The sequence below is a fragment of the Jaculus jaculus genome, chromosome 16 (assembly GCF_020740685.1).
Source record: "Jaculus jaculus isolate mJacJac1 chromosome 16, mJacJac1.mat.Y.cur, whole genome shotgun sequence".
Lineage (NCBI taxonomy): Eukaryota > Metazoa > Chordata > Mammalia > Rodentia > Dipodidae > Jaculus > Jaculus jaculus.
The window spans coordinates 18670604-18684649 of record NC_059117.1 but is presented as its reverse complement, the minus strand read 5'-3'; the positions used below and the strand labels follow the sequence as shown (position 1 = coordinate 18684649).

At 40.7% G+C, this 14046-nt stretch overlaps 1 protein-coding gene across 2 annotated transcripts in view; it reads right to left on the bottom strand.

Annotated features, from left to right (window-relative positions):
* Lhfpl3 (LHFPL tetraspan subfamily member 3) overlaps positions 1-14046 on the bottom strand; it is a 517155-nt gene that overhangs the window by 173261 nt on the left and 329848 nt on the right. The window lies entirely within an intron of this gene.

The window sequence follows — 14046 nt, the reverse complement described above, 5'->3', positions numbered from 1 at the left end:
GTATTTTCAGTTAAGTGAACTCTTGTCAGTGGCTGATGAGTCTTAACAGGTGCCATTTTTTTTTTTGAATGGTCAGACATAAAGTGATTTTCCATATGTGTGGCAAGTAGCCTCTTAGGTAAAGCAACTGTTGTATACTCCAGATCTATGGATGGTGGTGATTAAAAGAATTCTCATTTCTTCTCTCAAGGGACTGATAGTCTCTAAGGATACCAAATTTAATTGCTGCAATAAGTGACAATGTGAGGACAAAAAGGAGACAAAGGCTGTTAGGTAGAAATGGACATGTAATCTCAAATCTTCAACCCATGTTATGGCCTCCTAAAACTTACTTGAAGATAAAATTTTATCCATTTAGTCTCAGACCATTATTCTTTCAACCAGATTGAAGAGTTGAAAGAGGATTGGGGCTCTGGGATTGACAATCAGAGAAGGAAAGGAAAAGAATATTTATGCTTAGGACATAATTATTTAATTATAGTATGTAAATACTGAAACATAGCTATGACTATAACTTAAAAATCAGAAGGCAGCTAGGAGCTACTACAGGGAGAACAAAATGCATCATTTTTTTGTGTTTTTTTTTTTGAGGTAGGGTCTCAATCTAGCCCAGGCTGACCTGAAATTCACTATGTAGTCTCAAGCTGATCTCAAACTCACAGCCATCCTCCTACCTCTGCCTCCCAAATGCTAGAATTAAAGGCATGTGCCACCATGCCCTGCAAAATGGATCACTTAAAAAAAGCTAGTTATTCTAGTAAAAAAAAACCAATCATACCACTTTGGTAATATCCTCAAGCTGAGGAGGTCCAGAGATGTCCCCTATATTATAATGACACTCAGATTCAACCTCCCTATATCAACAGTACTGTGAGATCCACCTGTCTCTTCTACTTGAAGTGTAGAAATATCAGGATCGATGTTTCCAGTTAGAGTGACAGATAAGTTTTCTGTATATAGCTCTACAAATAAGAGGAAAAAATATTTTGCCATTCTCATGTTTGGATGAAGAAGCATCGTGTTTTCATTCTAGTGCCAGATCCTAGAATGCTGCCTAGAAACCTGAAGTGATCTATGGATTGCAGAAGCTGGCAAGAATTGTGCCCTGGATCTTTTTACCAGTAACACATATCTGGTTTCTGTCAACTACCCAAGCTTGCCCTTGATGCCAAGAGAAAGAATTTTAGGAACACAGACTTCTGCTCTTTTTTCACCATTTCTTTGTTTCTGATGTGACATGCCTCTGGATTTCTCCTTAGCATTTTTGTTTTTTTGTAATTAAGTAGTATTTTTTATGGCTTTAAAATTCTTTAAATTTTTATTAATTAGAGACAGAGAGAAAGAGGGAGGGAGGGAGGAAGGGAGGGAGAAAGAGAGAGAGAAGGAGAGAGAGAGAGAGAGAGAGAGAGAGAGAGAGAGAGAGAGAGAGAGAGAGAGAGAATGGGCACCCCAGGGCCTCTAGCCACTGGAAACTAACTCCAGATACATAGGCCACCTTGTGCATCTGGCTTGCGTCGGACCTGGAGAATTGAACCTGGGTCCTTAGGCTTCGCAGGCAAGTGTCTTAACCACTAAACAATCTCTCCAGCCCTATTCTTTATGGTTTTATGTTATTCTTGTTTCTGAGCCTTGTCTAGGCTTGGCGTGTAAGACTGTAGCTAAGCACTTTCTTCAGTTCCGAACCTAACCTCTACTCTTCTTATGCAGCCTGCCTGCGCTGAGTAGGAACGCTCACTGGTTCTTTATATTCTATCCTATAGGAAATATGTTTTTTTTTCACTCATTCAGAAACAATCAGCAAAGAGCTCAACATGACCTTTACAACCCAGAATATAGCCAGCATACAGAACAATCTAAAACACTACTAGGGAAAATAGAAAAGTTACAGTTCTACATAGAACTTCTCCTGTGTCCAAAGGAGAGAAGAAACACATCCCTGGGACCCCCAGCAGAGTCCTCTGTCAGGGATGGTTGAACGCCATAACATAACCAAGGCTCTTTGAGAGTACAGTTAAATATGGCTATTTGTAGACTGCTTTTTTTTTTTTTTTTTTTTGCAGGATATAACTTGCTACTGAATTATAGATTATTTTCATTTGGTTGATGGCCACTACACTCTGGTTGTTCCTAGAAGACTCCTCCTTTGTAGGTTGAACTTGATCAGGAAATATCCAAACCTGTTTGTGGGTGAGCAAGCTGATTTTATTTATCTTTGGCTGACAGTCCTAAACTTGACACTGCGTGTGTGTGTGTGTGTGTGTGTGTGTGTGTGTGTGTGTGTATGTGTGTGTGTGTGTTCAATGAGCTGGCTGAAACTTAAGCTTCAGCCTTTTACCTGAGTGAACGCTCCAAACCCTGGTAAGCCGTGAACTCTGAAGGGAATTAAGCCTAATGGAGTATGAGCGCTGGTCTCCATTTATTGGCTGTCAAGCACATAACACATATACTGGGCTTGATTTGAGGTGATGCTTTGGATGTCGCTGATTGGCAGTGCAGCTGTTTCTCTGGACACTGGCAGTGTGCACTGGTCTAGCTGGATGTCAGAGCTTGTTGATGAGGCTACTCATGTTGACTCGTGCCCCCCCCTTTTTTTAAAAGGAGATGCTGCCAAGAATGAGATGTGGCTGAGTTTCTTAATCTCCAGTGACATTGACATCAGTGCTGACCATAAAAGTGCAACCATAGAAACGAATATTATACATGTAATTGACCAGCAAACACCTTTCTCCCATCTAAAGGCAATTATCAGATATTTTATAAATATGCCCTCTCCCTCAACCTGAAAAAAAGTACTGTAGCATGTAAAACCTGCATTTTAAATGAATTTATTTGTAATTTTTATTTATTTATTTTTTATTTGAGAGAGGGAGAGAATTGGTACTCCAGGGACTCAGCCACTGTAATTGGACTCCAGATACTTGCGCTACCTAGTGGGCATGTATGACCTTGCACTTGTCTCACCTTTGTGTGCCTGGCTTATGGGGCATCTGGAGAGTGGAACATGGGTCCTTAGGCTTCACAGGCAAACATCTTAACTGCTAAGCCATCTCTCTAGCCCAAAACCTGCATTTTTATTTTTTGCCAAGCTAATGCAGTAAGCTCTGATACTCGAGGGAAGGGCAATTGCATGTAATGTCTTCAAAAAATATGAGTCTGGGATGTGGTCTTCACTGAACTAAAATTTTAGCCCTGTCTTGATGTGAAGGTCAAATCTGTATCATGGGTCATGCATTATGACTGCCTTGCCTGTGAGATCTTGATAACCCAGAGATTGACAAATGTGGTTCAATTTGTTCAGCTCTGATGACATGCTTGGGAGAATGGGATAAGAGGCTGACCACCACTGCTTAGCCTTTTCAGAGGCATGTTTGTGGTGTGTGTGTGTGTGTGTGTGTGTGTGTGTGTGTGCTGGAAATATAACCTAGGTCCTTGTGCTTTATAGGCAAGTGCTCTACTACTGAGCTACATCCCCAGTCCAGAGGCCTGTTTGTGAGTGATGTTGTTATTTGGCTTGCATACAATTGGTGTTTTTGGTTGGTAGAAGGTCATGTCCTAAATTTTTGGGGTGAACATATGCACCCTATTTGCCTTTGCTTTGGTCTGAAGATGCTGAGTGGTTACTGTATAGTACATATTATACTGAGAAGCATAGATCTAATTATAACTGTGTGTGGGGGGGAACCTAAACAAACCATAAACCCTGGAAAAATTGAAAGCTATTAGAGCTTCCAAACTAACAGGGAAAAATACGATGAAGAGAAAGCTGAACAGGCCTCAAACTTAAGGAGACATAAATAAAGTATGCTAAACAGTAAACCTAAAATAAATGAAAGTTATAGCAAAAAGACCAGTTATCCCAATAAATGCCAGAAGCCTGAATTTCCCCATCAAGTTACTTGTCATGGTCAGTGAAATAAACACAATCTAATTGTTAAATGAGCATTAAAGTAGAGACAAAGGGATGGAGAAATGGCTTAGTGGTTAAGGCACTTGCCTATGAAGCCTAAGGACTAAGTTTCAATTCCCCAGTACCCACGTAAGCCAGATGCATCATGTGGTGCATGCATTTGGAGTTTGTTTGCGGTGGTTGGAGGTCCTGGTACATCCATTCTCTCTACCTGCCTCTTCCTCTTTCTATCTGTCTTTCCCTCCCTCTCTCAAGTAAATAAATAATTAAAATATTTAAAATAAAATAAAGTAATGACAAAATAAGTTTGAAAATAAGGGTCTAAGGATAAATCTAGTTAATGTGAACAAATGAAATGAGTGGCAGAATTCGAAAGCATTCATAGGATAAAGCAGTTTAGGTGATTTTCACAAGAAAAATAAATGACATTTTAAAAAATATTTTGTTTATTTTATTTATTTATTTGAGAACGACAGACAGAGGGAGGAGGAGGCAGAGAGAGAAAGAGAGAGAAAGAGAGAGAGAGAGAGAGAGAGAGAGAGAGAGAGAGAGAGAGAGACTGAGAATGGGCGTGCCAGGGCCTCCAGTCACTGTAAACGAACTCTAGACGCGTGTGCCCCCTTGTGCATCTGGCTAACGTGGGACCTGGGGAATCGAGCCTCCAACCGGGGTCCTTAGGCTTCATAGGCAAGTGCTTAACCACTAAGCCATTTCTCCAGCCCAAATGACAAATTTTTTATGCACAAACACATAAGGTAAAATTTGCCAAAACACTGAGGGGGAAAATGCTTAAAATGACAGTGGGAAATTTTAATAAACTCCTTCCAGAACTTGTCAGATAAATAGTCTAAAAATAAACATGCAAAAGATTTGAATAACATAATCAACAAGGTCAAGATAATTGACATTTATAGAATTTATATCCTACAAACAGAATAGATGATCTGAGCCCATAGAACACTTCAAAACATCAGTTTTGTGATAAAGAGACTAAATAAATCCATCACAGTTGGGTTCTTAAAAGCTACATTTTGATTTGAAAAGACTGGAAATCAATAATGAAAAGATGACCAAAAAACGACTTGGAAATTAAATAGATACTTGAAGCGAAAATGAAATAGAAGAAATGGAGATGCTTATTCCATTATTTATTCCACTAATTAAACAGATAATACCAGAAAAAGATACATTCTTCATAACAAATGCGACAGTGGATGGGAAGTGGTGGTTATTGGCAGATGAGGACTTTCAGAATTTTTGAAGGTGGAAGCAGATGGAGGATGGTGAATGATGAGACAGTATTGGAGAGACCAGAGCTTAGAAGATGACACAATTGTCCAACAGTGAGCACCGACCCCGATGCCTGGGAAGCCAGGTAGAACTAAAGGTGAGGCCTGAAGTAGAAAATAGGGCTTAAAGATGTCTATGTGGAGCCATTGGCTCCATTCTCTTTCTGTGTACATAATTCTAGGTGATCAGGAGTTTTCTCTTAAGAAAATAAAGTTGAGAATAACGAAGGCCACTCAGTCAGAGCACTGGCCTCAAGGAGCCTTCCTGTCCCAGTGGTTTTGTTTCTCAGCCTAAAGGTCAGAATAATGCTCACTCCACAGAGAAGTCCAGCAATGAACGCCGCCTATTTAGACATACAGGGTTCACCAGGAGCTTGTTTTTCCCTCATTCTGAATTGGAAAGAGAAAATTAAAGCTTAGAGGATATTAGGGGTAATGCTTGCAACATGAGTGAGAACAAGAAATATGGTATGAAAAAGAGACAGGAATAGAATCTGAAATAATACAAGGAATAGAAAAGAAACAAAAGAAGTGCCGGGCGTGGTGGCGCACGCCTTTAATCCCAGCACCTGGGAGGCAGAGGTAGGAGGATTGCTGTGAGTTCAAGGCCACCCTGAGACACCATAGTGAAACCAACAAAAACAAAATGCAATTCCTCCTGAACCCTCAGGTCTGAAAAATTTACTAGATGCTAAACAAGAAGATGCTAAACAGGTTTCATAAAAGTGTGAAACCCCAACGGTAAGAAGGTAATGGGAACAGACTGACACCCAGCTGATCAGCAACTCCAGATGCTGAGAAACAATGTAATACTTCCCTAAAAGTTCTAAAGGAAAGTTATTTCATTCCAGAATTTTATATCCACACAAATTCTTCATCCAGTGGGAGGTAAAGACACAGGTAGATAACAACTCAAAGTTTGTTACCCACATATCTCTTCTTAGGACATACCCCAGGAAAACAAAGGGCAGATGAAGAGGAAGGCACACAGTGTGGCAGCAGAGCCTCCTCAGGTGAACAACACAGTAGGCTCTGCTTGCTGAATGCAGCGGGCCTGGGTTGAGTGAGTCTGTATAGGAGATTGAAGGGATCAGGGAAAAGGACTTGGATGGAAATGGTGGGTGCCTGGAAAAGAGGAAGGACATAATATCAAATAATGCGGGACAAAAGGTGACTAAAACTAGAAAAATCAAAACTATAAACTAAGATACAGCATGAATTTAAACAACTGATGGAATATGAGAAGAGGGAATGCATTAATCATGGTGCTAAAAATATTCTTGAGTTGTCATCTACCTGTGTCTTTACCTCCCACTTGATGAAGAGTTTGTGTGGATGTAAAATGGTGGAAAATTCAGAACTATACCACACTAAGAATCTGGAGGTAGGAGAAGAGGGGAGGAAAAGAGAAGAGAAAAGAAGAGAAGTAGAGGAGAAAGGAGAGAGAGAACGGGGTGGGGGAGGGAGAGAAAGAGGGACGGAGAGATTGGATGAGACTATGAAAAACTTATTGGGAATAATACACTTATAATGAAGCTCTGGTAAAGGTGGGAATTTAAATTGAAAGTCACAAAAGACAAAACAGATTCTGAAGGAATCAATATTGCCTTCCTGTCAGATCCCTGAAATGCTAAGTAATTTACTGGGTTTTCTCTCCATAGCTCATATTTCATGAGTGCAAGCTAAAACACCATCAAACTGTCCTTTCCCCTTATATTTAAGAACAAACATTACATCAGCAGTAGGGTAAAATTCAATTATAGAGGCAGGTTAGATGAAAAGCTCAAAATAAAGGCTTTGCCCTTTGGTTTCGCCATGCTTCTGAAATCAAATAGGGCCCAACTGTTCCGATCTCCAGAGTGTAGTTCTTTAGATTTTTGAAAAGCCAAATGCATTATTATCCTTACATTCTTTGGCTTGATTTATAGAAAATTTGATTTCTGTTCTATTGGTGCTTCTAAGAAGGTTATAATATTCCTTTTGGCAGGAAACATCACTCATTCTATATTTTATTTATTTTTAAATCATGTGCTCTTAATACACCCAGGCAGCACATTGCTCAGTCCTTGCTTGTGGACGTGGTGGCACATAAATTGTACGATGCTCTTTGTAGGTCTGCCAATTTAAAATAGAATGCAAGCTCTCACAAGAATTGTTATGGCACTCACATCGTTTAAGCAGTCTTTGCTCAGAAACTACATCTTTATTAGTTGTTAATATTTGTTTTTATTTTTGGAGAGAGGCTATTCACTATAAGCCGAATGATGTGTTTCCTTACTCATTCCTACGTGGAAATCTTAGCCTCTAAAATGATAGTATTAGGTCACGAGAAGAAAGCCCTCATGAATGGAATTCCTGATTTAATAAGAATAACTGGGGAGCGCTTCCTCACCCTTCCACCATGGAAGGACCTCATTAGAAGTAGCCATCTATGAATGACAAAATGGTCCTCTAGCAGACATCAAATTTGCTCGTCTTCTGTTGTACACTCGGCCTCTAGAAGTGTTTATAAGCACTTCCCCACCTCCAGTCTAAGACATTATGTGATGGCCAAGTAGACTAGGACAAACTTTGGCATTCTTTTTATTAAAAAAAAATATTTTATTTATTTGTTATTTATTTGCGTGTGTGTGAGAGAGGTAGATAGACAGAGAATGGGTGTACCAGGCCCTCTAGCCCCTGCAAATGAACCCTAGACGCATGTACCGCCTTGTGTATCTGGCTTATGTAGGTACTGGGGAATCGAACATGAGTCCTTAGGCTTCGCAGGCAAGTGCCTTAACTGCTAAGACCACCGCTCCAGCCCACTTTGGCATTCTTTTAAAAAATATTTTTATGTATTTATTTGCGAGCAGAAAGAGATAGAGAGAGGAGAGACAGACAGAGAGAAGGGGTGTGCCAGGGTCGTCAGCCAGTGGAAATGAACTCTAGATGCATGTGCCTCTTAGTCCATCTGGTTTCACGTGAGTACTGTATAATTGAACCTGAGTATTTAGGCTTTGCAGGCAAGTGCCTTAATTGCTGAGACCTCTCCCTAGCACCACCTTGGCACTTTTTATTTATTTCTTTATCAAGCAGTTCAAACATCAATTCTCACAAAAAATTTTTGGTTTAGAACTGTGCAGTGTTATTTATTTATTTATTTATTCAAGGTAAGGTCTCATTCTAGCTCAGGCTGGCCTGGAATTCACTATGTAGTCTCAGGCTGGCCTTGAACTCACAGTGACAATCCTCTTACTTCTGCTCCTAAATGCTGGGTCCTCGGCACTTGTTTTATCATGTATTAGAAATGACCTCAGAGCTATCAATTCCTGTTATCATTTGTTTGGCAGGACCTTGTCTTTTTGTAGCTTTTGCTGGGATTAGGCCTTTCCTTTAGTGATGGTCAGTTCAGGACTTTATGTCTTTCCTTATACCACCACTATTTCTCCCCGCCTCCCTTACGTAATTCACAAATAGTTCCAATATCCTTGTATGAGGTGAACTGCGATAAACACCCCTCTCCCGGTGCTAGTGACATTTTACCTTTTCCTATGTCATCCTTTTGAACTTTATAACCCACTTGTTTATTTAAAACTACATTTACCATGTACACATATTGGGCACTGGTTCTTTTTTTTTTTTTGTTTTGTTTTTTCGAGGTAGGGTCTCGCTCTAGCCCAGGCTGATCTGGAATTCACTATGGAGTTTCAGGGTGGTCTCGAACTCACCACAATCCTCCTACAGCTGCCTCCCGAGTGTTGGGATTACAGGCGTGCACCACCATGCCTGGCTTGGGCACTGGTTCTTTACAGATCACATGTTCTTTTTTTAATTTTTATTTATTTATTTGAGAGCGACAGAGAGAGAGAGAGAGAGAGAAGAGAGCGCAAATGGGTGTTCCAGGGCTTCCAGCCACTGCAAACGAACTCCAGACGTGTGCGCCCGCTTGTGCATCTGGGTAACGTGGGTCCTGGGGAATCGAGCCTTGAACGGGGGTTCTTAGGCTTCACAGGCAAGCACTTAACCGCTATGCCATCTCTCCAGCCCTCAGATCAATCTTGCAAGTAGCAACTAATCCTGGCTTACACATAAAAAGGTTTCAAACTCAGAATTCAAGTCACCGGGCAGAGGCCTGCATGGGCATAGCGGAGGGAGATGAGCCCCAGTCGGCTCTCACTTTGTGCTGTACCAGAAAAAACGCGCGTCTGTACCAGCTGACCTGTCGTTCCTGCTTAAGGCTTGCTGTCCTTGTTTATCTAAGCTAGATACATTCTATATTTAGAGGATTTATTGCTGTCACTTTTAGGTCCCTTGGGTAGGTGGTAATTTTCCTCTAAACACTTTCCATTCCCCCTGCCACCTTATTTCATCTGTATGGACCTCACCCAGCAGAAGCAAGGTGTAAATCTCCCAGTCTGAAACACCCAGGAGCAATGCCTTCACTTTTCTCAGCCCTGGCAGCTTCATGGCCTTGCCAACAAACGAGGAGGTCTGCTGCTGGTCACCAGCGTTTTCCACCCTCTAATTGTTCTTACCAGAAAACTGAGGATCCAAAGAGGTAGGAAACCTCGCAGGTCAAGCTTGTGTACCCTCTCAGGAAGGGTTTCATCTGAGTGTTTCATTATGCGTGTGGTCTTTGGCAGTTTCATAGCCATGAATATAAAACCTTTATAATTTCCTGAGTCACACACGTGTCTGTTGTACACTATTGAAGTGAATGGTGTCTGGAGGCCTGCATAGCTGAAGGATGGCCAGAAAATTAAGGCATGATTCCAGGGCTGAGATTCTCAGTCCCATCCTCCAACTTCTAGTGAGGGGAGAAGGGGAGAAAGTTAATTTGATCATTACTGGCCAATGATTTAATTGGTCATACCTATGTAATGACCCATGTAGACACAGAGTGATGAGGTTCAGAGAGCCAAGCATGTGGGTGTGCCCAGAGAGGGCATGAAGCTTGGCCACCCCTCCCTTATACATACACCCCTTCATACACCCCTTCCATCTGAACATTCCTTTGTATCTGCTGAAATATCCTTTATAATGACATTATGTATGAGAAGAGAGGCATCAAGCACCCTTTGACTTGGTAATCCTTTCTCTTGAGGAAATAATACTAAGAAATCACCAACAACAGGCAAAGACCCCTGAAGAAGAATTTTACTACCATGGGATTTAAATAGTGAACAAAACCAAAAACTGTATTTTTTAGTTAGCGGTGGCTAAGATTTGAGAGTGACAAAACAGAATAAGACTCATCTAATTATCTTCAAGTTACATAATGTGGGAAAGTGTTTAAACAAGTTAAAAAAGATTGCGAGATTCGCCAGTATAATTTTATTTTTGCTTGAACTAAGACTGGTAAGAAATATACCATTGTTAGCAGCAGTGGCTCATGTCTTCTAACTTGTTTATAATAAGCATGTATTACTTTTATAGTAGGATATAAATAAGCACCATAAAAAGAAAATCATTCCATTTGGATCAAATACAGACTTGAATTTGAACTGTTGCATTTGAAAAATCATGTCAAAACAAACACAATTGAATCCCCACAATGGTTCAGCAGTTGAGATGACAAAAATAGATTGGCAAATACACAGTAGATCAGGGGAAGGACCACATTTCTTCACATCGTTGGCACAGTCCCCTTCCAGGGCTGCCCAAGGCCAGACTTTCACCTTAGCTGTGTAGCAACAGGACCCTTTGGTCTTTTTCAGGGGTTTTCATGTTACTGTTACTGAGGAGGTGGAGGAAGTGACAGGTGACTCTGCAGGGCTCTTGAATTCTCACATTTTACTAAGTAAGGCAATTGTGGTTAAAGGTTGGGCTTCTCAAAATTCAACATGTCAACAAGTCACCTGGGGATTGGCAGCTGTAGATTCTGAATCAGTGAGTCTAGGGTGGCCCTGGAGGTTCAATATTTCTAACAAGCTCCCAGTTGAAATCTTATGTTGTTGGGTCACAGAAGCTATGTTGAAGAGCCAACGCTTACTTAGAAAAGGAAGGACTCTTGTCTAAAGGCATATGGCTTGGAAAAAAATAGGCATGGAAGTCACTTTCTACTTTAAAATATTTTTATTTATTTGGAAAGGAATGAGGGGGGAGAGAGGGTGATAGAGAACTTATCAGAGCCTCTAGCTGCTATAAGCAAACTCCAGATGAATGAGTCACTTTGAGCATCTGGCTTTATGTGGGTATGGGGAATTGAATCTGAGTCGTTATGTTTTTTGCAAGCAAGTGCCTTAACCACTGAACCATCTCTCCAGCTTCCTCTTTGACTCTTGCTCAATCAAACAAAAGCATGTGAGAGAAGAAGATGTGAATTGTGAGCTCCCTCAGGGTGCCCACAGGCAATATTTTCCATAACTTATTGGGCTGCTGATAACAAGGCTTGGCAATTATGTAGTTAGTCCATGAGACTTTTAAAGGTTTTCCTGTAAGTATCAATTTGCCCATCTTCCAGTTTCTCTTGGAAAGAAGTGACACATCACTTGTGCACTGTGGCCCTGCAGTGTCTCCAGATCCTTAGCAACGCCTGATGGCAAAATCTGGGTTGAATGCAAGGTAAGCCTTTGGCACAATTACACAGACACGTGTGAAAATTTCAACCAGGACCCTGTGAGTGGTATCTGGTCTATATGCACCCTGGTATTGTCTCTTTAAGGTGAGATGTTGAATAAATACACGTGGGAGAAAAGCCTTTTGTTAGCTATATCACTTAGCCAAATTACTTGATCTCTCTAGGTCTCAATATCTTTAGGTATGAAACCACAAGGTCTCATGGGGAGTACATTTGATGATGTGGCCCTTTTGTCCCTCTGCACTCCTCTCATCTCCCATTGCTTTTTTCCTCCACTGCTCCCTCCACTTTCCCGTACTGCCCTTGGTGTGGGGATCAGGGTCTTTGTGCTCATTCTTTTTCTTCTTGTCAGTTACTTGAAGACTAAGTCCCACTGGGTTGAGAAGCCACTTAGTTGTCTCAGTGGACACGATGAGCAGGCACCATACAAGTCTGAGAGCCAACGAGAGCCCTGGGCTGCAGGTAACAATGTGGACTTGGTTGAGCTGTATGAGCTCACTCAGTGAGAGGCTGAGACAGGGAGAGCAGAGGGGCAAAGAGTCGTTCCATACAAGTGTCTGAGCAAAAATACAGAGTAGGAGACGGTGGCCTCCTAACCATGCCTCAGCTCCTGCGGTACTATCAGAAGGTAGCAAGACCTGAGGAGATGAACCACACCTCACACATCAGCCAGGGCCGGGTGGAATTACAGGGGAGTTGGTGAGATAAGAAAGAGAGCTGCTTCCGTGGTGAACCTGACAACCTGCACCGGGGTGAGGGAGACAGCTACTGAGGATCCCCAATACCTACCAAAGCAGAAATCAAGAGGCTCCCAGGAGCCTTTCATGGAAGTAGTCTTAAAACACTCTCACCATGGCTCAGGGAATTTTGTGGAAGAGGGGGCGGAAAGATTGTAAGAGCCTCAGGTTGAGAGGGCATACCCAGAGGCATTGCCCACTTCCCCAATGACTGACAGCTGCTTTCACAGCTCACACCCCACACCCCATGGGGAATATCAGGAACCCCACTGAGGAGGGCTCCCCAGTGGAATGGGGCTGGGAGGAGGGAAATGATGATACTAATACATGATGTGTCCATACAAAGTATGTTCATAATAAAAGATGCATAGTACCTAGTAACATTATTTCTTAAAAATTATTTTATTTATTTATTTTGCAAGGGGAGGGAGGGAGGGAGAGAGAGAGAGAGAGAGAGAGAGGATGAGCACATGCCAGAGCCTCTAGCCACTGCAAACAAGCTCTAGATACAGGTGCCACTTTGTGCGTCTGGCTTCATGTTAGTACTGGGGAATAGAAGCCCAGATCATTAGGCTTTGCCAGCAAGTGTCCTAACTATTGAGCCATCTCTCCCGCTTCTAGTCACATTCTTTTGAGCTGAGATACACCTGAGTTTTTTTTTTTTTTGAGCTTTTCTTTCACTAGAAATCTTGTTGAAATCTTAGAATATAGAAGGTGGCATACACAATTTGACTTTTGATCTCATAAAGCATGCATTTTTTTTTAGTGGAAAAAAGGTGTCAGATGACAACTATATTTATGGTCTAATAAAATCCAGAAAAATATAGGAAAAACAGAGAGGTATATTAATACAAGTTCTATGCAAATTCTAAGTATATTGTTTAAAGCAATGTCATTTTAGATTAATTTGTCACACTACAATAGGTAGCTATTACAATGCATGATTAAGCATTGCAATAATTTGAAGAATATTTTCTTTTACATTTTGTTCATTTTCTAGAAACCATTTGGATTTTAATTTAATTTTTCAGGAACCTTCTCAGACTATAGTGAACAAAAAGAAAAAAAAATTGTGTTATTTTTAAAAAGAGAGAAACAAGTAAAACTTATAGCCACACTAATGTTAGTTTTCAAATGCAGAGCTAATTGCAATCTAATGAAGGCCTAATTGAAAATTTTATTATGGCTGTATAATTATACCTAAATGCTTCTGCCATAATTTCATTATTTTTAAAACATTATTCTTCCATTAGAGTATAATAATTATATTACTTTAAGTGCTATAAAATTTAATAATCCTGGTTAAGAAAAATTAAGAATTGTGTTTTTTCCTTATAGTAAAGAAAAGAGAGTAGGGTTTTTTTTTTTTTAAATGCTTTTAGACATGTTAAATTTGACCTGGAGAAAATAGCTCTTAAAGCATCAGCCACGAAATAAGGTACCAGAAAAGAACATGTTTTCTTTTCTTTTCCTTTTAAGTGGTCATTACAGGGTGGTTCTTCACATGTAACCCTATTGCTCAGCTTAATTTAAAAAGCAACATTAGGGCTG